The sequence below is a fragment of the Protopterus annectens genome, chromosome 9.part0 (assembly GCF_019279795.1).
Source record: "Protopterus annectens isolate FY-2018-M chromosome 9.part0, PAN1.0, whole genome shotgun sequence".
NCBI lineage: Eukaryota > Metazoa > Chordata > Ceratodontiformes > Protopteridae > Protopterus > Protopterus annectens.
In genome coordinates, this window is record NC_056743.1 from 324,718,820 (window position 1) to 324,740,627 (window position 21,808).

At 43.8% G+C, this 21,808-nt stretch overlaps 1 protein-coding gene across 1 annotated transcript in view; it reads left to right on the forward strand.

Annotated features, from left to right (window-relative positions):
* The window catches only part of ATP2A3 (ATPase sarcoplasmic/endoplasmic reticulum Ca2+ transporting 3), a 1,260,930-nt gene that overhangs the window by 958,081 nt on the left and 281,041 nt on the right, over positions 1-21,808 (forward strand). The gene's annotated exons all lie outside the window — the stretch shown is intronic.

The following is a 21,808-nucleotide window of genomic DNA, read 5'->3' on the forward strand; positions in this document are numbered from 1 at the left end:
AGCAGAAATCTTATGGACCCGCACGAATGGAAACTGGATCCACAAATCTTCAGCATGTTAACACAAATGGGGGAGCCCAGACATAGATCTATTTGCCTCTCCCCAAAATTATCAGTTGGACAAATTCTGCAGAAGAACTCATCACAAAAAAGCATGGAAAGTGGATGCCTTATCCCTCAGCTGGAAAAACCTATCCGTCTATGCCTTTCCCCCTCTGCCTCTACTCTCCAAGGTCTTACTAAAAGTCAGACAGGAAAAGCCAAAAATGATCCTAGTTGCTCCGCACTGGCCTCGCCACACTGGTACCCACTTCTAAGGAATATGTCTCTGCTTCCTCCATGGTACTTGCCTCAAATAGCTCATCTACTGTCTCAGCAGAACTATCAAATTCTGCACACACAGCTCTAAACCCTGAATCTTGCAGCATGGCTGATCAACTAATTATTAAAACAACACCTCTCAGTAAATCTGTGATGGATGTCATTTTGGAAGCCAGAAGGCCTAGTACTAGAAAATCTTGTGCGGATAAATGAAAGAGATTCTGTGCTTGGAATCAAGCACAAGGAACAGACACAGCAAAGCCCAATATTCCTCAGATTTTACAATATTTGACTGAGATGCTTGACAAGGGCCTATCTTTCTCTTCAATAAAAATCCATACCTCTGCCATCTCGGCTCATTACATCACAGAGCCTCCCCTCTTTTCTCAATACCTGCTTAAACAATATCTTAGAGGGGCCAAAAATTTAAGGCCTCCCAGAAGATCACCAACACATGCATGGGACCTCCATTTTGAAATGGAAAAACTCACCCTGCCTCCTTTTGACCCAGCAGTTACTGCGGATATAAATTTTTTATCTTTAAAAACAGCTTTTCTGTTGGCAGTCACTTCAGCAAGAAGGGTTTCAGAACTACAGGTTCTCATGGCAGTGGAGCCTTTTATTACATTTTACCCGGACATGGTGTCCCTCAGGACCAATCCTTCTTTTATGCCTAAGGTGGTATCCAGTGTGGCTCTTAACCAGACCATTCACATGCCAACATTTTACCCAAATCCGCAGAACAAGGGGGAACGGATTCTGCATTCATTGGATGTACACAGACAACTAAGATTCTACTTAAACAGGACCAAATCTCTAAGAAAGTCTGAGCAACTACTGGTAGCTTTTGCTGCAGGGTCAGAGGGAAAGGCTATATCAAAGCAGACTATTTCTAAGTGGATAAGCCACTACATTCATTTCTGCTACTTGCACCATGGTAAACCTGTGCCCAAGGGGATCAGATCACATTCCACCAGGGCTGCCTCTACTTCAGCAGCTTTTCTCAGAGGGTTCCAACCAAAGACATTCTAGAAGCTCCTACTTGGAGCTCTGTTCATACCCTCACAAAGCATTATCATTTGCTTTTCTTCTCGAAATCCAGGGCAGGCTTTGCCACTGCCGTTCTGCAGGGCCTTATAGCCGCTCCTACTGCTGTTTAGTTCCATCCTCCCATCCATAGCTTTGGGATTCTGCCCAAATGTAATGACTGCAACAGTGAAACACGAAGAACATAGTACAGCACTGTTGCAGTCCGAGTTACCCACCCGCCACCCCCCTTCTATACAGAAAAGCCTTTGTTTTGTATTTGCTTTTAGATGAAGGTAAAGTTTGTTTCTAAAAGTGCATTTATATATATTGGCTGTTTATTTATATATATATATATATATATATATATATATATTTTTTTTTCTCTCCCCATTTCGGGTGCACCTGACATCTGGGGCAAGAAAAACTGAATAAAATGGCATCTGCTGCATGTTTTATACCCCTGACGACCTGATGTCCTGGAAGACGAGACAGCAACCAGTGCAGGACCCAAGAATTTATTCAATCCGACTGAGAACAACCTGCCAGCAGATTACCCAAATGTAATGACTGCAACAGTGAATACACTCGAACATCTACATTATGGTAAGTGTACTCAACTGTACTGTCTCCCATCCCTCCCAGCTTTAAAGCAGTTGGTCACCACAGATGCTTTGGACTTTGGGGAGCAGTTTCAGGAGGGATACAAGTGTATGGTGTGTGGGACACCAAGGACAGATGCACGCACATAAATATCAAGGACATGCTTATCCTTGTCAAAGGCACTCAGCTCTCTGAACCATCTTTGGTCCCTGGGACCTCTTCAAGTGGTTATATACAATAATGCAGTCATGTGGTACATCAACAAGCAAGGGGGAACCAGGTCATACTCCCTTTGCTGACTAGCTATGTTAGCTTGGGCTGTAGCGTCACAGCACAGTCTCACTCTACAAGCATCCTAGGTTCAGTCAAAGCAAAATTGTGTGGTAGATAAGCTGAGCAGGACCAGGGCAGACTCGCAAATGGAAACTAGATGAGGGGATTTTCTCTAAGATTTCAGCCATTTGTGGAGAGTTCCAAGTAGAGTAGACCTCTCTGCCTCCTCTTTCAACGATCAGCTGGCAAAGATATGTTCCAGGACTCCATGCAAGAAGGCCTGGAAGACGGATGCCTTTTCTTTGGACAGGAATATTCATTAATGCCATTCCATTAATTCCCAGGGTACTTCTGAAGATTCAGAAAGAATCACCAAAGGTCATTGTGGTGACTCCTTTCTGGCCCAGGCAGCCATAGTTAGGGATAGTTACCACAAGCTTCCTCATAGAATGGATCTGCTCACACAAGAGCAGGGGTGTTTGTTACACCCCAACATCAGTCATCTTCAATTGACTGCCTGGATGATGGGATTTTAATTCCTTTTAGGCACATGTTTTCTGAGGATTTGCAACAGGTACTAACGGAGGCAAGAAATCCTGCTACTACAGAATCCTGTATTAGTAAATGGAAAAGGTTTTCAAGTTGGTGCCAAGAACATAACCAGCACTCTTTCATGGCTACTTGTTCTCTGGTTTTACAATATTTGTGTGAGTTACTATCCTGTGGCCTTTCTTATTCCTCTGTCAAGGTTCTTTCATCAGCCATTTCAGCACATCTTCCCATGGCTCCTCCTCTTTCAAGGCAGTCTCATGTCAAAATGTTCTTGAAAGGTGTTTTGCGTAGGAGGCTCCAGGTAAACTGGGGGACCTTCCTTGGGATCTTAATTTTGTATTAGAGAAGCTAAGACTTGCTCACTTGTACCAGGTAATCTGGCTGACTTGAGGTTCTTAATATGGAAGACACTTTTACTGACTGCTCTGACTTCTGCAAGAAATTATCTGAGTCACAAGCTCTTAGGGAGAGTTAACCATGCTTCATTTTCCACAGGGGCAGGATTTCTTTGAGAACTAATCCTTTTTATGCTTAAAATGGTATCCAAGTTGACTTTAAGCCAAACTATCCATCTCATTGTTTTCTTTCCTGAACCTAAAAATGAGGGAGAGAAAGATATTCCATACCTTGGATGCCCACAGACAACTCTGGTACTGTCTTGACAGAACTTAATCTTTCAGATCGTTTTTGATTTCTTGTGTAGGTAAGATGGGATGGCCTGTATCAAAACACGCTATTTCAAAATGGTAGTTTAAGGCTATTACCCTTTATTATACTCGCCAGGGCAGATCAATTCTGGCCAGGGTCAAAGCTTTATCTACAAGGGCCTTGGCTTTATCTTTGGCTTTTTGGAAAGGGTTGGATTCTAGAAGTATTCTAGAAGCTGCTACTTGGTCCTCTGTACATACTTTTACAAGCACTGTAAGCTTGATTCCATCTGTAGATCTAGATCAAGCTTTGCTAGGACCATTCTCCTTCCTCTTTCCAAATATAGTTGGCTATGGTACTCTACCCGTACAGCTAAGGCCACAAGGAACATTGATCAATATGAAGAACATAGTACAGAGGTTAGTGTTTCACTGTTGTAGTCCTGACTGTTGGGATTTCCTGCTGTGAAAGCCCTTAGCCTGCCCGATTTACCAGAGAAACATTTTGCCTCCCAGGCTGGTGGACGCCCTTACCAACATTTGTATGCCCAGGTGTAAAGTGAGCCAGCCTGCATCATCACTTCAGTCTTTTCTTCCCAACGGAGCCCAAGGCAGTATTTGAGTGCATTGATTGGTCTGCACCAGAGAGAAGTTGTCGCCAGAAAGATGAGTACCCCATTGAGGGAATTCTCTTCTTTTTTACTTGTCAGGTAAAGTAAATAATTGTTTCCACTGTGGTAAACCAAATCCCACACTTGAGAATTCCTTACTCTTTGTTACTTGTCTAGGCCTAGACCACAACATCCCTAATTGTTTGTGGTAGGTTTAATGCTAGAATGAGAAGACATAGGGCTGAATTCTTAGCTCATTTTCTAAGTCAAGAATCAGTTGAACCATGTCCAGTGGCAGTCACCATTCATCTCGATCTTGAGGTGCATAAAAGCAAAAAAGAGAAGAAACTTTAGCCAAAGTTGTCTGATGACCATCACTCCCCAGCTGACTCACCTGCTAGACTGATATTTGCTGAAGAAGGTGAGGCACCTTTGCAGTCCCTCTTTAACATTTGCATCAGTGATCCAGGCCTCTGTAGAGACCCATTTGGAGTCTGACGTGCCTTTGGTTCCTTTAGCTTCCACTGCTCAAATCTTCAGCTCATTGGTTGGGTCCGAGAATGTTCAGCAGGCCACGGCTTCCAGTGAGCACCCTTTAACCGGCGACAAATCCAGGCCTAGGCCTGTTTTCACAGAGAGTCAGGCACCAGGCCATCGGATGCACCTAGGCCTAAGGCCAAACCCTCCCCAAAGAAAGGCAGTGTGGCAGGGCCTCTGCCTAGGCCTATGGGCTCCCAATCAGGATCCCAACAGGATTTGATTAAGCTGGTTTAGGACTTAACATTCTAAGAGCTAGACCGATCACAGGTGAAGCTACCCTAGGAAAAAGTAAAAGGGGATGCCTATACTGATCTTGACCATGAACCTTCATATCTGAGGAGGATTCAGACTTTGAGGACTGTGGCTCAGGAAGGACTCTCTTGCACATTCTTTGAGGAATCAGATTTTGAGGAGAACCTTCCCTTGGCTTCATCTCCAGAGGATCAAACTTTTGGGGAGAGACTTCATGCTGTGAGAGAGCATTTTCAGTGGAAAGCACAAGATTGCTCCCAGGCCAGGAAGAGAGAGTCAGGGAGTTCTTAGACCTCCCTGAGCACAAATCTTTAGCTACCCTCCCATTTTGAAAGTGGTGGAGGATGTTTTCCATGATGCCTACATTAATCTAGACTCACTTCCCCCTGCCCCTAGGAAACCAGACAGATTTTACAGGGTGGAAGACGCACATAAATATTTGAGTTTTTTTGCTGATCCAGAAGTTGTTGCTCCAGGGCCTAAAGAGGCTAGGGCCAGTATCTGTAAGAATCCCCTGCCCATGGACAAGGAGAGTAGGGCCCTAAACAGGTTTGGAAAAAAGGTGTACACCTCTGCTACTCTCTGTGAGGGCTCTTGGCTGTCAATTTCATAGAATCAAATATCAACAAACCATTCTGGATCAACTCGAGAAAAAAATTTCAACCATGGAAGATAATCTTTTTAAGAAACTTTGGAACTTGTCTCATTCCAGTTTCCAGGTGGCCAAACACTCTGCATTGCTGCTATGGAGGCATCGTGCAGGGCAGCTGCCACTAGTTCAGTAATTAGTAGACATGCATGGTTTAGGAAGCACTTTATCCCTGATCATGTAAAGGCTAACCTTTTGGATGCTCCCCTTGATAAAGACCAGACTTTTTGGACCAAAAGCTGAAGCAGTACTCAGAAGGAAAGAAGACTAGGCAAAGTCCATGCAAACAGTTGAGGACTTCGTGCAAGTACAACCACCTAGGTTCAGCAGGAACGTTCCAGCAAAGCACTGGTCCTTTTCTACTCTGCCTAGGAGTAAACAGAGAAGGCCTCAAAAGACAGAGCTTCCACACAAAGGCATAAACAACAGAAATCAAGGCAGTGGACCTCTGAAACACTTATGCAAGGGAATTCTAGGTCAGCCCCCTGCCAGAGAGCAAATATTACACACTTCCTCCACTCTTCCACACCAAAACTAGATGGAAGACTGTCTCTTTTCCTCCAAAACTGGACCCACATTACTTCAGATCAATGGGTTCTAAACATTATTGCAAATGGTTACAAACTCACTTTCAGAGAGCCTTTAGTATATTCAGGTTTTCCAGACCTACCCCCAAATCAAAAACTCAGGTTCTACAACAGATGCAGATTCTGTGTTCTCAGGGAGTGGTGGAACCAGTTTCATAGGAACAGAAAACTCAAGGTTATTCCTAGTCCCAAGAAAAGAAGGATCTTGGCACCCTATTCTGGACCTGTCCAGCTAAAACCAATTCCTCAGGAATACCAAAGTTCAAAATGCTGACATTTCAAACATTACTGGCCATGGTAACCCTTCAGGCCTTCATGGTTTCAGTAGAACTAAAGGATGCCTACTTACATATTCCTATTTAAAAATCACACAGAAGCTTTCTTCACTTCAGAGCAAGCTCTTGTAGCTATCAGTTTTCATTGCTGGCCCTTTGGGTTGTATACTGCTCCAAGGTTTTCACGAAGTGCTTGGCACCACTTATTGCTTACTGCAGAACCAAAAGCGGTCCAAATTTACCCATATCTGGACGACTGCCTAATACAAACTGCAGATATTCTAAAGATCAACAAAGATCTGAAATTCACACAGGACCTCTTGACTTCTCTAGGGTTCACTCTAAACCACAAGAAATCCAGCCTGGTCACATCCAAACAGTCTTCCTGGGAGCTCTCCTGGACTCCTCCCTTCAGAGGGCATACCTACCCGCAGGCCAGGTCACCTGTGTCGCAAGTTACTTCCTACAGATGCAGGATATACCTTGATAACTTTTCTCAAGCATGAGTTTGCATGGTGGGTACAGGCTTGTACCTAAAAACAGGGCCTACTCCTAATGCTTGCCCTAGGGCCAAATCTTCACAAATGCCTCGTAGACGACATAGGGGGCCCTTACCCAAAACCTAAAAGCTCAACGATTATGGCCCACTCAGCACAGAAGGAGGCACATAAATTGGAAAGAACTCATGGCAGTACAAAATGGTTTACTTGCCTTCAAGGACAAATGGGACCCACAGGTCCTAGTAGCACAAAGACAATACCACAATCATGTGATACATAAACAGGCAGTGAGGTGTACCCATTCCTACCCCTTGTGCCATCTAGCCATACAAATATAGTAGTCAGCACAATCTCTAGGCCTGCACCTAATGGCACAATACTTGCTGGGGGAAAAGAATACCCTAGCAGACCACCTCAGCAGGAATCTGACAGACCCCTATGAATGGCATCTCCATTGTTTGGTTTTCCACTCCATAACACACAATGGGTGGGTCCCACGGGTGGAAGTTTTAGTCAGCAAGGACAGTGCTCAACTGAAGACGTTCTGCACCAGGACAAGGCAGACATCTATATGGAAAACAAATGCCTTCTTCTGTTGGAGACACCTCTTCATTTATGCCTTCCCACCATTACACCTGTTGACTCTAGTACTTCTGAAGATCAGGCAGGAGGCCCCTAAGGTCATGCTGATGGCACTCGACTGGCCCAGGCAGCACTGGTTCCCTCTACTCCTCGAGATCACCAGTCAACCTTTATTACCACAGAGGATGGACCTCCTCACCCAGAACAAGGGAAGCTTTGTGCACCCCAACCTTCAGACTCTTAGCCTGGTTTATTCCACAGCACCCTGCTGCACTTCCATCTTAGGTCAGCAGGTACAACCATTTGAAGAGTTTAGAAGGCCTAGCACAAGAGACTGTTACTCAACTAAATGGAAAAGATTCTTGGTTTGGTGCCAGAAGCATCAGCTTCAGCCAAACTCTGTTAACGTTTCTAACATTTTGGAGTACCTGGCCAACCTAGTGGAGAAAGGCCTCTCTTTCCTCCATCAAAGTACATGCCTCCGCCATCTCTGCGCACATCCCTAGTCATCCTCCAATTTATTCTCAACCTTTGCGTAAACAATTTCTAAGAGGAGTTTTTCACATTAGGCCCCCCAGGAGGAAACCCACTCCTCCTTGGGATGTCAACTTTGTCCAAGAAAACTTTGCCTCCTTTTGAGCCTGCTGCCTCTACCACCTTAGAATTTCTTACCTGGAAAACAGCCCTACTACTGGTTATCACTTCAGCCAGGAGGATCTCAGACTTGCAGGCCCTAATGGCAATGGAGCCTTTCATTATCTTCCATAAAGACAGGGTCTCCGTCCAAACTAATCCTTCCTTCTTGCCTAAGGTGGTTACTAATGTGTTGCTGAATCAGGCCATTCATCTACCTACCTTCTTTCCCAACCCTTAAAACAGAGAGGGAAGATTACTGCATTCTTTGGATGTACGTAAGATGCTACACTTCTACCTCGACAGGACTAAATCTTTGAAGAAAACAGACCAGCTGTTCATTAATTTTTTCCCAGGCTTGGAAGGAAAACCAGCTTCTAAACTATTTTCAAGTGGATTTCCCACTGCATCTCTTCAAACCCCCCCCCCCCCCCAATTTGATTAGGTCACACACTGCTAGGACCACAAATACGCCTACAGCTGTCCTCAAAGAAGTTACCACTAAAGATGTCTTTGGAGGCAGCCACCTGGTCTTCTGTGCATACCTTTACCAGGCACTACTACGTGCCAACCTTTTCCAAGTCTAGAGCAGGTTTTGCATCTGCAGTCATACAGGGAATCATCTCCTCTCCTTAATCTTCTTCCACCCTCTCTAAAGCTTTGAGAATCTTCCCAACAGTCAGGACTGCAACAGTGAAACGCAAAGAACATAGTACATTTGTGTACATTTACCATAAGTGTAGATGTTTGAGTGTATTCACTGTTGCAGTCTTCTTTCCCTCTCTCCTACCCCCACAGCCTACTAGGTAAGCTATTAGAATCAACCAAATGACCCTCCACCTCCCAACCCTGGTTTGAGTCCACTCTGCCTTGACCCACCCACCTTGGGTACATTTGCGGGCTCCTTGAGTCCACACTTGGTCCTCCTAGGGTACACTTGGGGGCTCCTCCTAAGCGGGTCAAGAAAATACTGGTGATGCAGGCTGGTTCCCTTTATTACCTGAGTGTACTGACGTTAGTAAGGGTGCCCACCAGCCTGGGAGACTAAACAGTTTCTCTCATAGCTGGGCTGGCCGAGGGCTTTCACGGCGGGAAATCCCAACAGTCAGAACTGCAACAGTGAATACACTCTTAACATCTACATTTATGGTAAGTGTATACAACTGTACCTTGTGTACGCAGAACTTAACATAACAGTAGATGTTTGAATGATCACTGCTGCAGTAGCTGCTCCCTCCTACCATCCACCTTGTTCTCTGGTATATTTTGTATGCCAGGGCGTGGACTTTTTTTTTTTTTTTCCTAGTATTGTCATTTCAGGGCTCAGCCACCCTCCCTCTGCTTTGTGACTGGAAAAAGGTACAGAATTCCACGGCACTATTATTGGCTAGACCCTCCAATTTGCATCCTTGTAGCAGTACTCAGTGGGCAATAGCTACTCCCAGGTCAGTCTTTGATTCCTGTTCTTTACTTGTTGGCCCTACAGACTCTGGATCCCGCTGATTTAAAATGTTACTGGTGAGCTATGTCCTTATTAGGTCTCAGGTCATCAAAAGAAAGGGTGGTGTTGGCTGTCTGAAAGACTTGTTTACAAACTTCTAGTGAGCACACATTCACCTGTTTTTACTCCAATCCTCTGGAATTAGCTACCTTTTCTAATCTAGGCATACACCTCAAGCCTTCTTTAGGAGGTCCCTAAAACCCTCTCTGTTTAGGAGGGTTATTTAAATACAGCTTAGTCTTTTAATTGAACTAAAGTTCATCACACTGATTTAGTGCAGTAGTGCTAGCTTTATCGGTTATATTCTAAGTATATTAACAACTTACCATCTTCCAAAGCTTCAAGTCCACATTCTACGTGCTCAAACTGTTGGGCAGCTTGAGATAAGATAAAACGGTTTTAGCACCAAGCCCATCAGAGCTTTTGTGCTGCTGAAGACTAGAGCAAAAAGGCATAGATGGTGAGACACTTCTATTGGCCAGGTCTAATGACATTAATACAGAGGTAGACATTTCCTCTTTTTTTCTTTTGTCCCTTGAGTGTGCTTTCCCAACTTGCCAGCAGCTGCTCAGCTTCTGCTTCTGCGGCTCCCTAATCCTCAGTCCTGGTTATTACCTCAAAAAAGGTGGAGCCATCTTGACAAAGAGGGAAGGGGAATGATGAGCAGCTTTATACTGGTGTTCTCCACCAGCACACACACACAGGCCAAGTTCACTGTAGCTGAATGGAAAGTGGTTTGCAGAATAGATCCGGAAGGTGGTATCATGTATGCTGTTTGGCATGCCAGGGCTTTCTTAGGCCCTAACTCTGTGTGATGATGCTATACCTTCTAGACTGGTGAGGTAATGAGGTGTGGCCACTGAGGACATGCCCACTCCAGGTCTATCATGCTGCTTTGGCCATCCTGCATACTGAACCTGGTGATCTTTCTGTGTGCCCTGGAAGCCATAAGGACTTCATGGATAATATATATAAACCAGCACATACCCCACCTCTGTCCAAAGGTAGGAATCTTTTGTCTCTTTCTGCTAACTTTGTCTGATGCCCAGGTTCCCAAGGCTTTGTCTGTATACTGATGAGCTTCCTTGAGAATAGTAATTTGATATCAAAAATGAAGACCATGGCAGTATTTCTTTTGTTATGCAAAAGCTGCATTTTCCTTGCAGTACATTTGTCTCTGTCAGCACTCTCACAAGAAACTGGGGAAACTGCTGGGCCAGTGTAGCTTCACATATCCACTCAGCATTTGAGAGGAAATATGTCCACAGTCCTATGGAGTGAATCCACCAAAAAGTGAAAAAAAATGATTTCTATCCTGATTGTCTTGGACATTGAAATTAGCTTAGAGGGTATGCAATACCAGGCAGTCTTAACAATATTTACCCTTAAGACTGCTGCAGGGGTAAACCTACATGTAGTATTTACTCACTGAAGTTGCAGGGTAGTAGGGTCAGTATTGTGTAAAAGTCACTCTTGTATCAGAGTTTGTGCATTATTACTAAGACAGCTACATCACAATTCTTGTAGTACTTCTTATGTAACGTGAGGATTCTATTGCATCACTTTCTTTTCACCATTCGGTCAGAAATGTATGATTGCATGTGAGAGTGAAGGGGAACTGAGGATTGTTTGGGTGATTGGCAGTGGTTGCTTCATCTGTTTAGATGACTCAACCACAGTTTGCTCCATGACATCACTAGGAAAAGTAATGCAAAATATTGATCTGATTTCACTTTTCATTTTGTCCTCAACTTAAGGTTCAGATCCAATCCCTCGGATACAACTTGGCCATTGCAAAAGCTCATGGCAACTAGAAAATCCTCGAGCTACTCCCTTAGCTGAGTGCACCAACCCCAAGTACCTTAGATTGGTTTGCTGCTTCAGGCGAAAGATATGGTGTTACTGTGCTCTCGAGTGATTGTTCAGATAAGTTGAAATTTTTTCCCTTTCTTAAGGCTTTTTGTAATTCTAATTTACATTTTCCTTCCTTTCTGACTATATCCTTATTTATTGTACAGCTCTATGTTAGTTTTTCCTTACCCTTTTGTAGTTGCATGTCGTTGTCGAGACTGAAGCTTTCAAAGCCGTCCCTGTACCTTGGGACCTCTACAGTGCTTAGTTCAGCTCCAGCTTCGGACTTGGGGGGGGGGGGGATTCTCCTCTGAGCAGTGAGGGACTATGGTCCAAAGGCTTGCCCTTTTGGATCCAGGGTCCTATTCCTCTCTGGGGTGGTGAGGTCTGCTTTTGAGGTCATGGAGAATGAGAAAAACTGTTCCCTTCTCCTCTGATCCTCAGTCTGCAGGCTTGCCATCTGTTCACTTGGAGTCCTATCTGTCCTCTCCACAGGGACAGCTGGTACCAAAACCTCAGGCTTCCCAACATGGTGTTCCGACCTCTTCTGATACCTCTCCAGAGCATCCCACTGAGGAGGTCCCCAAGAAGAGAAGGTGCAAGAGGAGGCAGACTCAGAGACGTTCATTACAGAAGATACAGACTTTGAATGTGAAGGGTCCCCATGGTCTACTCCTGAAGATGTCCAATTAGAAGACATCCTTGAAATCCTAAATTACGGAGGTGGCTGGCAGTCCAGCAACCCTTCATCCACGGAGTATGTATTCCTGGAGGCTTTTGGTACCTTCCCTTCTACTTCTTGGGTGACTCTGCCCCGCTGATGAGCTCATATAGTTGATCTGTTGGCAGGCATGGAAGGCCCCGGACACCAGTGAACCAATCTCTAGGAGACCAAATAAAACTGACATGACCAGAAGACGCACAATTCTGGAGAAAAGGAGTGTCTGTTGATGCCATGCTTGTGGTGGCTGCAGCCACTAAAAAGAAAGTCACCAAAGAGAAGTTCCACTGTTCATCCACCAAACAAGGAGTCTCTGGTGATGGACAGGTTTGGGAAGTGTGTCTATGCTTCAGTGACCTTCACCTTAAGGTGTCTGAACTACTTAGCACATTTCACTAGGTTACAGAGAGATCTGATAAAGGAGCTCTCTGACACCCTCTTAGGATGTGATTCTAATGAGGTACAGGTGTCTGTGACTTCTCAGTTGGCTACTGTGCAATCAGTTTCCATTTCTTCCTTGAGGCTAATTTTGCACATAGCCAAAGGAACCTCAAGGTCAATGGGTTCCGGCTTTTCCATGAAGAGGCATGCTTGGATGTGCTTAAATGAGTTTGCAGAGCCCTTCAAGTCTTCTTTCATCAATGCTCCCTTTGATGGCACATCTTTGTTTGGCTCAAAAGTTAAAGATATGTTATCCAGGTGTGAAAAGGGCCAGAAAGACCCTGTCTGCTGTGGGTGTACATTTTTCCACACCTCAAAGAACGTTCTCCAGGAATCGACAAGGTACTGGAAAAATGTAGTTTAAGAAAGTCCCACAGTACTTTCCAAGACACATGAGGAGGAGGTTCCCCCCAGGGGTGGGGGAGACTCTAGTGGTAGACTAATCCTCATAGCAAAGGTGGCCCGCAAAACCAAGGGTCCGGAGGACCGTTCTTTGTTGGACCCTTCCAGCTCTCCTAAAAGGAGGCCCGATTGTCCCCCTCTGGAGACAATTGGTTGATTATCCCTGCACTAGAGAGCCTGGCTAGAGATAGCAACAGTTAATTGGGTGTAGAGGATCATTTTCTGAGGTTATATAATATCCTTTTCCCTTCAACCTCCAATCTCAAGAAAAATCCCAGATATTCCACCCAGTCGGAGGAAATAAGCAGCAATTCAAATACAAAAGCTGCTAGAAAGTTATCCTTGATGTCCTGCCAGACCAGAAAGAATCCAGAACTTACTGTAGGTTGTTTTTAGTGCCAAAGAAAACATGGGACTGGAGAGCAATCTTGGATCTCAGCAACTTAAATCAGTTAGCACCAATTTTCAGGGGGTCATGATTCAGTCCGTTCTCTCATTTCTGGGAAAAGATAACTGGATGTGCTTGTTAGACCTTCAGCATGTGTACTGTCTCATAAAGATGAGCAGACGATCCAGAAGATGCTTGCGCGTCTGGATGGGAGCCAGTTATTGCTAATTCAGAGTTCTGCTCTTTGGTCTCACCACAGACCTCAGAGTGTTCACCAAATGTATGGCAGTAGTAGCAGCTCACTTGTGACTGCAAGAATTCAGGGCGTTTTCGTATCTAGATCACTGGCGTATTACCTCTCTGACCAGGCATCAAGTAATTTAAGCAACAGATCAGGTTCTCCAGACGTGCTCTCAGCTGGAGATATCCATAAATACTACAAAAAGTCTCATATGGAACCTACTCAAAATTTGGAATTTATAGGAGCACTGTTAAACACAGTCAATGATGGCTTCAATGCCTCCTCTGATTTCTGACCTTGGAACACAGGCCAGGAACATAATCTGCAGTACCAAGATTTCAGCCTGCTTGGTCCTTCAGGCTTTAGGATCAATGACAATGGCAGTAACTCTAGTTACTTTAACTAGGTTTTACAAGAGGGTTCTGCAGTGGATACTAGCCATGCAGTAGTCAATAATTTATCAACTCATGTCAATTGTTATACGTATTACTCAAATTTGCGAGAGAGAGATATCAGGTGGTGGATTCAATCAGAGCAGGTTCTACAACGCCGTCCATTCATTCCCCCTCAGCCCAATGCCATAGTGACCACGGATGCTTCCCGTTTAGGTTGAGGGGACATTATCTGAGGAAAAACAGTCCAAGGCATTTGGTCCCCTGAAGATGCCAATTTGCATGTCAATGTCCTAGAGATGAGAGCAGTGATTTTAACGTTGCAGGCCTTACAAGAAGCTCTCCCTGCGGGGACAGTTGCAATTCAAATGGACAACATGTTGGTAGTTTCGTACATCAACAAACAAGGAGGGACCAGATCTTACCCTTTGTGTCAAGAAGCACTCTGAGTGTGACAATAGTTGATCTCGTCCATCCACTCTCATCGTATTGCACATTCTGGGGAAATCTAGTGTGATAGACAAAGCTGAGCAGGAGCATTCTTCTACCTCACAAGTGGTCGCAACAAGAACATGACTGATAGGAATTTCTGTCAGTGGGGCCAGCCTTGCTGCAATATTTTTGCTCCCCCTGCCCAACAACAAATGCAGCAGCTACTTTGCCCTGATCCCCCATAGGGGGAGTCACTGAGTGATGCTCTAAAACATTGGCCCCCTGGCCTACTTTATGCCCTTTTGGTAAAAACTCTGTACCCATGAACTACCACATAGGAGGTAGTCTACTTAACACCGAAAGTGTGATGAGAGACCTTGGGACACAGGTGGACAGTAGTCTCTCCTTTGATAATCACATCACTACAGTAGTCAGGAAATCCTTCTACGTGGCACACCATCACAAAAGGTTTCTCATCCAGGAAAGAGGTCATTGTTCCCCTCTACTCATCACTCATTAGACCCATTATAGAATACAGCGCCCCTTTTGGTATGTACCTCACAAGACATCTACAACAACTGGAAAGGCCACAGAAATACCTCACAAAGAGGATTACTGGTCTCAAACAGATCCCTTATGCAGACCGTCTCAAAAACTCCAGCTTTACTCTGTCCAATATCGCCTACTCGGAGGCGATCTCTGCTTAACATACAAAGCTGTGTCAAAGCCAGAGCTGTTGGACATGCTCCACTTAAAGAAATCCCAATCCCTCCAAGCTACACGCTCTAGGGACCTAAACCTTGTCACCACAATAAACGGAACATGCTGGAGGGATAGATTCCTGTCCCAGAGAGGTTCATAGGTTGGTACTAGGCTATCTGCCCTAGGGCCTATAACAAGCCTAGCCATAACAATTCCCTGGCTATTTCTTCCCACACTATTTACTTCCCTGGACCCCTGTCTAGCAGGGTGACTGACGTGATCCTCGGGGTGAATTTCCTTTCTCCCATCCAATCATCAAGGTTCCTTTTGAAGAGGGCCAAAGAGGCACTCTGCTTGACATGTATGGGCAATCTTTTCCAGAGTCTGGGGAGTCTCTGGGTCAGGAACCTATCCCTCCAGCATGTTTTTTTTATTGTAATGACAGGATTTAGATCCCTGGAGCGTGTGGCTCTGAGGGATTGGGATTTCTTTAAGTGTAGCATGTCCAACAGCTCTGGGTTTGACATGGCCTTGTATGTTAAGCAGAGATCGCCTCTGAGTAGACGATATGCGACAGAGTATAGCTGGAGTTTAAGGCAGTCAGCGTAGGGCATCTGCTTTAGGCCTGTGATTCTTTTAGTGAGGTATTTCTGCGGCTTTTCCAGTTGTTGCAGATGTCTTGAGAGGTACATACCAAACTGGGTGTTGTATTCTATAATGGGTCTAATGAGGGATGAGTACAGTGGGACAATGACCTCCTTTTCTTCTGGATGAAAAGCCCTTAGTGATGAGGTGTGCCACATACATATATATATTTTTTTATTTTTTATTTTTATATATTTTTTTCTGGTTCTCTTTTTTCCACTTTATTCAAAATGATGGTAATAACAATACTAACTAATTATACAATCATATAGGTTTTTAGGGTTCTTGTACACAGACCTGAAGAAGTCTAGAAGGACAAAAGCGATCTTTGTTAACAATAGGTTATGAAAATAGAAACTGATTTTTACATGCAAAATGTATATGTATATATTTATATATAATTTTTGATCGCAAAATGTACTAAGGTTGATATATTTCCAGCCATGTAGTATATTGCCTTGTATAAAATCACAGACTTAATAATCTACTTAATAATTTGGTTAAATAAGATGTACCATTAAAGTACATTAGGGCTATATATTATTATGACAGCTACTAGGTAGGGCAGGACCAGCTCGAATGTCACATTGATGGGGGAAGGGATGTGAATTTAACATGTGTACCAATAACACTTTGTTTTACAGCACAATAAACCACTCCCATGCCTGATGAAAAGTATATATATATATATATCTATATATATATATATATATATATATATATATATATATAATATTTATATATATATTTAAAAAGCTTGTGAGGAAATTATTACTCTTTTTGTTTTACTTGGATCATTTGTCTGTGTACTTAAAGGATTTTTGACTGGAAACAGACTGCCTGCCTTGTTTGGATTACTTTCGAATACTTAGTAATGCTGTAGAATTATATATTTTCTATTATTACTTTTTGACTTAACGAGTTTACGTTTGCTACTTCTACTACTATTGTCTGATCTGATTAATATATAGTGATTAACTAGAAATATATGGACTGAAAATCTTCCACACAGAGAAGTTTCTTACACTGTTTTGTACATAGAAGGATTTCCTGACTATTGTGGTGATGTGGTTATCGAAGGTGAGACCACTGTCCACCTGTGTCCCTAAATCTCTTATCACACTTTCTGTGTTTAGTGTACTGCCACCTATATAGTAATTCATGGGTACATGTTTTTTCCCAAAGGGGATAACTATGCATTTCTTGGCATTGAGCTTGAGCCCATGGCTTTGGCACCAAGCATCTGTTTCTGTAAAGCCCTTTTGTAGAGTATCCACATAATTTGGGGATTCAATAATGGCCCCCAGTTTGCAGTCATCTGCAAACTTTGTTAGCCAGAGTCCCTTAGTGTTGGCCTATACTTCAGAGAAGTAGATGCCAAACAAGAGTGGTCCCAGGACTGACCCCTGAGGTATTCCACTTGTCTGGAGCTGGATTTGGAGTTGGCTACTTTTACAGTGTGGGTTCTATCAGTAAGCCAGTTAGCAACCCATTGGGTGACGTAGGGATTAATGCCCAGGTTAGTAAGTCTATCTATGATTCCAGAGTGGAGGATGGTGTCAAAGGCCTTGGCAAGGTCTAGATAGGCTGTATGGACCACCTTACCCTTGTCCATGGCTCTGGAGACTGATTGGAAGAAGTCAATCAGGTTCAGGAGACAAGATCGGCCCTTCACGATCCCAAACTGGGTGGGGTCCAGTGTTTGAAGTTTGTCTATGTCTTTGTTTATAAGTTCCATGATAATACGCTCCATGGCCTTGCAGATGAGACTCGTCAGACTGATGGGACGGTAGTTTCCGGGATCCAAGGTGAATCCCCCCTTGTGGAGTGGGATAACTGTAGCTCTGCGCCACTCAGTGGGCACGAAACCTGAGGTGAGGCTATGATTAAACATGACACTTAGGTGTGGTGCCAGTTCATATTGTAGTTCATGTAGTACACAGCCCGGGATGTCATCTGGTCCCATGGATGCTGTATTCTTAGCTTTGGAGAGTGCGTTTTTTACCAGTGTGGCCTTTATTACCGGTATTTGGCAATCTTCCGGTATTGAGATGGGCCATTTAGAGGGTGAGAGGGGGGGTGAAGTTGGCACTGAATCGATCTGCCAGGATATTGGCAATATCCTTAGGATCAGTATATTTAATGCCATTCTGTTGTAGCTCAGAGCAGATCTGGGCATTGCCATTTAGATTCTTGACATAGTTATAGAATGCCTTGTGGTCGTCTTTGGAATCATTGGAAATTTTATTTTCGTAATTAGCTTTGGCGGATTTTATGAGGGATCTCAGTTTCTTACTGAGGCTGGTAAGGGAGTTTTTTGCATCCTAGGATTTTCCTCTTTTCCTGCAACAGTTTCTTCCTTTTGTTGTAAAGTTTGTTTATGGCAGGGGACCACCAGATTGGCTTCCTTTTTTAGATGAGAGCATCTTTGTTCTATTTGGGATGGCACGATTCATGCATGAGTGGATGTGCTGGTACAGTGACTTAGTGTAGGATTCAGCAGTTGAACTTTCATTTCCCGTCTGCATGGGTGTCTTGAAGTTGGTCACTTCTGACTTGAGTAGCATGAAGTTGGCTTTGGAGAAGTTTTTTATGGAGGTTTCCTTACTGGGGGCTGGGGGTGGGATGTGGATGTTGAGGTTGATTAGCTTATGGTCAGACCTGACTAACGAGGGGGTGACCATAGGTGTGGAGCATCGATTTCCAATGTTGGTAATGACTAGGTCTAGGATATTGGAGCCCCTGGTGGGACTATGGACTAGTTGATCCAGGGCATTGGAATTTATGAATTCCAAGAACCGTTGGGCAAAGGTGTTGGTACATGAGTAGTTTTCCCAGTTAATGACAGGGTAGTTAAAAATCACCCAGTATTAAGGTGTTTGGTTCTATCGTAATATTTTCCAGTTTGTTTAGAAAGGTGTAGTGAGATTCTTGGGGTATGGTGGGGGATCTGTAGCAAGCTACAGTTTGGATTGCAGTTTTACTTAGTGTTAGTTGCACCTGGAGAATTTCAGACGCATTGTGTTGGGCAACTAGCCTGTGGTGTGAATATCCTTGGGTGAATATTGACACTCCTCCACCTTTAGTGTTTCGGTCCTGGTTTGGTGTCTGAAAAGTGCGATTTAGAGTTGTAGCCTGGTATTGCAAGGGTGCTCTCTGGAGCCTTGAACCAGGTCTCAGTTACTGCACAGACATCGATGTTCTCCATTTTTAGGAGTGCCTCAAGAGAGTGCATTTTGAGATTTAGGCATTACCTTCAGACTTTGCATGCTTGTACCTGTTACAGTGGTGGTTTTGTCCTTTGAACTTTGCCTAAAAATGGCACTATAGGGGTGGCAAGAGCCTTAGCCAGTAACCTGAATCCCAGGGGTGACAGGTGCAGACCATCTCTGGCAAAGCATCGTGGTCTGTCGATCATGTCATCCCAGGCAGACAGATACTGGATTCCCTTTGACACCAGAAGCTTAGCCAATTGTTGAAGTCAATCATTTTGCCCTTATATTGTGGTATCATTCTGGGCGAAGGCAGGATGCTACTCAGGGCTAGGGTCATACCTGCCTGGGCCACATGATCCAAGAGCTCTTCCATGTCTCTCTTCATGTAGTCCAGGGACGTACGTCTCAAGTCATTCCCTCCAACATGGACAATGACAGAGTCATATTTGTACTTGTGGAGTGACTTGAGTGGATGCGTTATGTGGTAGATCCTGGCACCTGACAGGCAGCTGACTGTAATTTTCTCCTTGTTCAACCTGGTGAGTGGGACATCAGTGTACTGGACTATAGAGTCACCTATGACTAAAGTGTTAGGTACATTGTCTTGCCTTAGGGGCTGTTGCTGGGTGGCACACTGGTGTTGTGAACTACGTGACACTTTGGTTGTGATTGGTGTTTGTTTGCGTTTCAGCTTCAGAGGTTCTTGTTGCTTGGGCAGGTTACAGTTAAGAGCCTCTGCATATGTAGATTTAGTGTTGCTATATGTGGGTGTTGGTGGTGTGGGTTTAGAAGGGCTATGTGTTGCTTGAGGTGTAGTGTGGGTGTTAACCTTCTCTTGACTGTCTAGCACAATCTTGGGTGGAGAGAGATTTGCTTCCATTTTGGCTATGTAAGTGCATCTCTCACAGGTTGTAGTGTTGGGTGGTAGGAGGAGTGGGTTGTCTGTCTACATGAGGCAATTGCTGCATTGCCCCAGTATGCCCAGATTCACCAGGTGGACAGGAGAAATCATAGGAAGCTGACCCTTGGACATGCTTGGTTTGGTGCTTTTGTATAAAGTACAGGAACTGTTTTCCCTTACCTTAGCAAGGTACTTTGCAGTTATAGGCTGTTTAGTGCCTACGATTAATTTCTCCTCATTAACAAGGAGAGTTGAGTGCTTGTATCAGTTTAAGGCTTCATATTGCTTTCCAGCAGGTATTAGAGCAACTGCTAGTCACAGGGATGCTTAAAGGTAAGATGAAAAAAATGCACACTGCAGTGTGCACTAGAGAAGTTAGATGTGAAAGTAGGTAACTTAAGTTTTACCTGTTTAAAAAGTTAAGGTTTAGTGGCGAGTTACTATTTTTAAAACAGCAAGATGGATTGAAAGGGGTGGTCACTTCTGTGTTCTGCTACTATGGAATACAGTAGGATGGCCAATATATTTAAATAGTTGAAAGGGAGGGATTTCAAAAATGATTATTTTGTGATTACTCACACGAGCTAGTGAAAGCAGAGAGGAAATGAGATGTATGGTCAGATTAACATAAGAGGCAGGCAACTAGAAAGACAGTGGTATTTAACAAGACAACTGTAACTGGGTGGGGAAAAAATTTCTGCCTGACTCAGAAGAGACAGAGCTGTGGTCTCTTCTGAAGTTTTAATATGCAGTTAAAGCAGAATGCAAGTAAAACACAATATAAAGAAAACGGACCACAGTATTCAAAATATAAAAAGGCAATAAAGTAATGCAAAATACAACAAATAAAAGCAAACTAACCTTTCCTTCACAGCAAACTGTAGCAGAGTCTGGATGAGCCTTTCTGGTAAAAGCTTCTCATACTCTGGAACAAACTACCTATCTATTATCAAACAAAGCTCCTCATTAGCACTCTTCAAGAAGAATCTTGATGATTTGATGGGAGATAGGAAATTAACCCTGGGGATCACTTATGTGGCTGTGCTTGACAGGGGCACAGGAAAATAATTTTCTTGGGTGGCGAAAGCCAGGGTACCTTTTTGGCTAGGCTTATATAAGCCCAAGGGCCAATAGCCTAGTATCAACCTATGCCTACCCACCAATACCACTAATTTCCAAATTCCTGAAGCTGCCATGCTGAAGAGCAAAGTTATCAGTGCACCTTTCTGGCTTTGACACATTTGGTTTCCCTTCCTTTGGCCTCACTTACTCCACCAACCGTGGATTCTGGATCTGACTCCAGTCTTTCTTATCCAACAGGCACGATCCATCCAGATATACCAAACCTCAGGCTGATGGCCTGGCTTCTCCAATTCCATTAATAGCCAGACAACCTATGCTGTCTTCCCCAGTTCGTCAGATACTTTTTCCACATAAACCATCTACTTGTAAACTTTACTCCAGTAAATGGAAAAAATTTGCTTATTGGCCTCATCAGAATAATGTTGATCTCTTTTCAGTTCCTTTGCATAGTATCCTTGAATTTTTAGCCTTAATTTTTAATGAAGGAGCTACCTCCTTCACAGTTAGTCCAGTTGACTGCACTCTTCTTCTGAGGCTTCCTTTTAGGGACCCTACTCCTCCATGGGACCTCCATCTGGTACTGCAGCAACTTACTCAGTTTCCCTTTGAACCGTCAGCTAAATGTGACCTTAAGTATCTTTCTTGGAAACAGTTTTTCTAGTAGCCATTACTTCTGCCAGAAGAATTTCAGAGATTCAAGCCTAGTCTTTGAAACCTCCTTACTTGGTCTTTCACAAAGACATTATCACTTTATGATCTAACACTTCCTTTCTCCTAAAGTGGTTTCAGAGACTAATATTAATCAGTCTATTAATTTGCCAGTATTCTTCCCCAAATTGACTA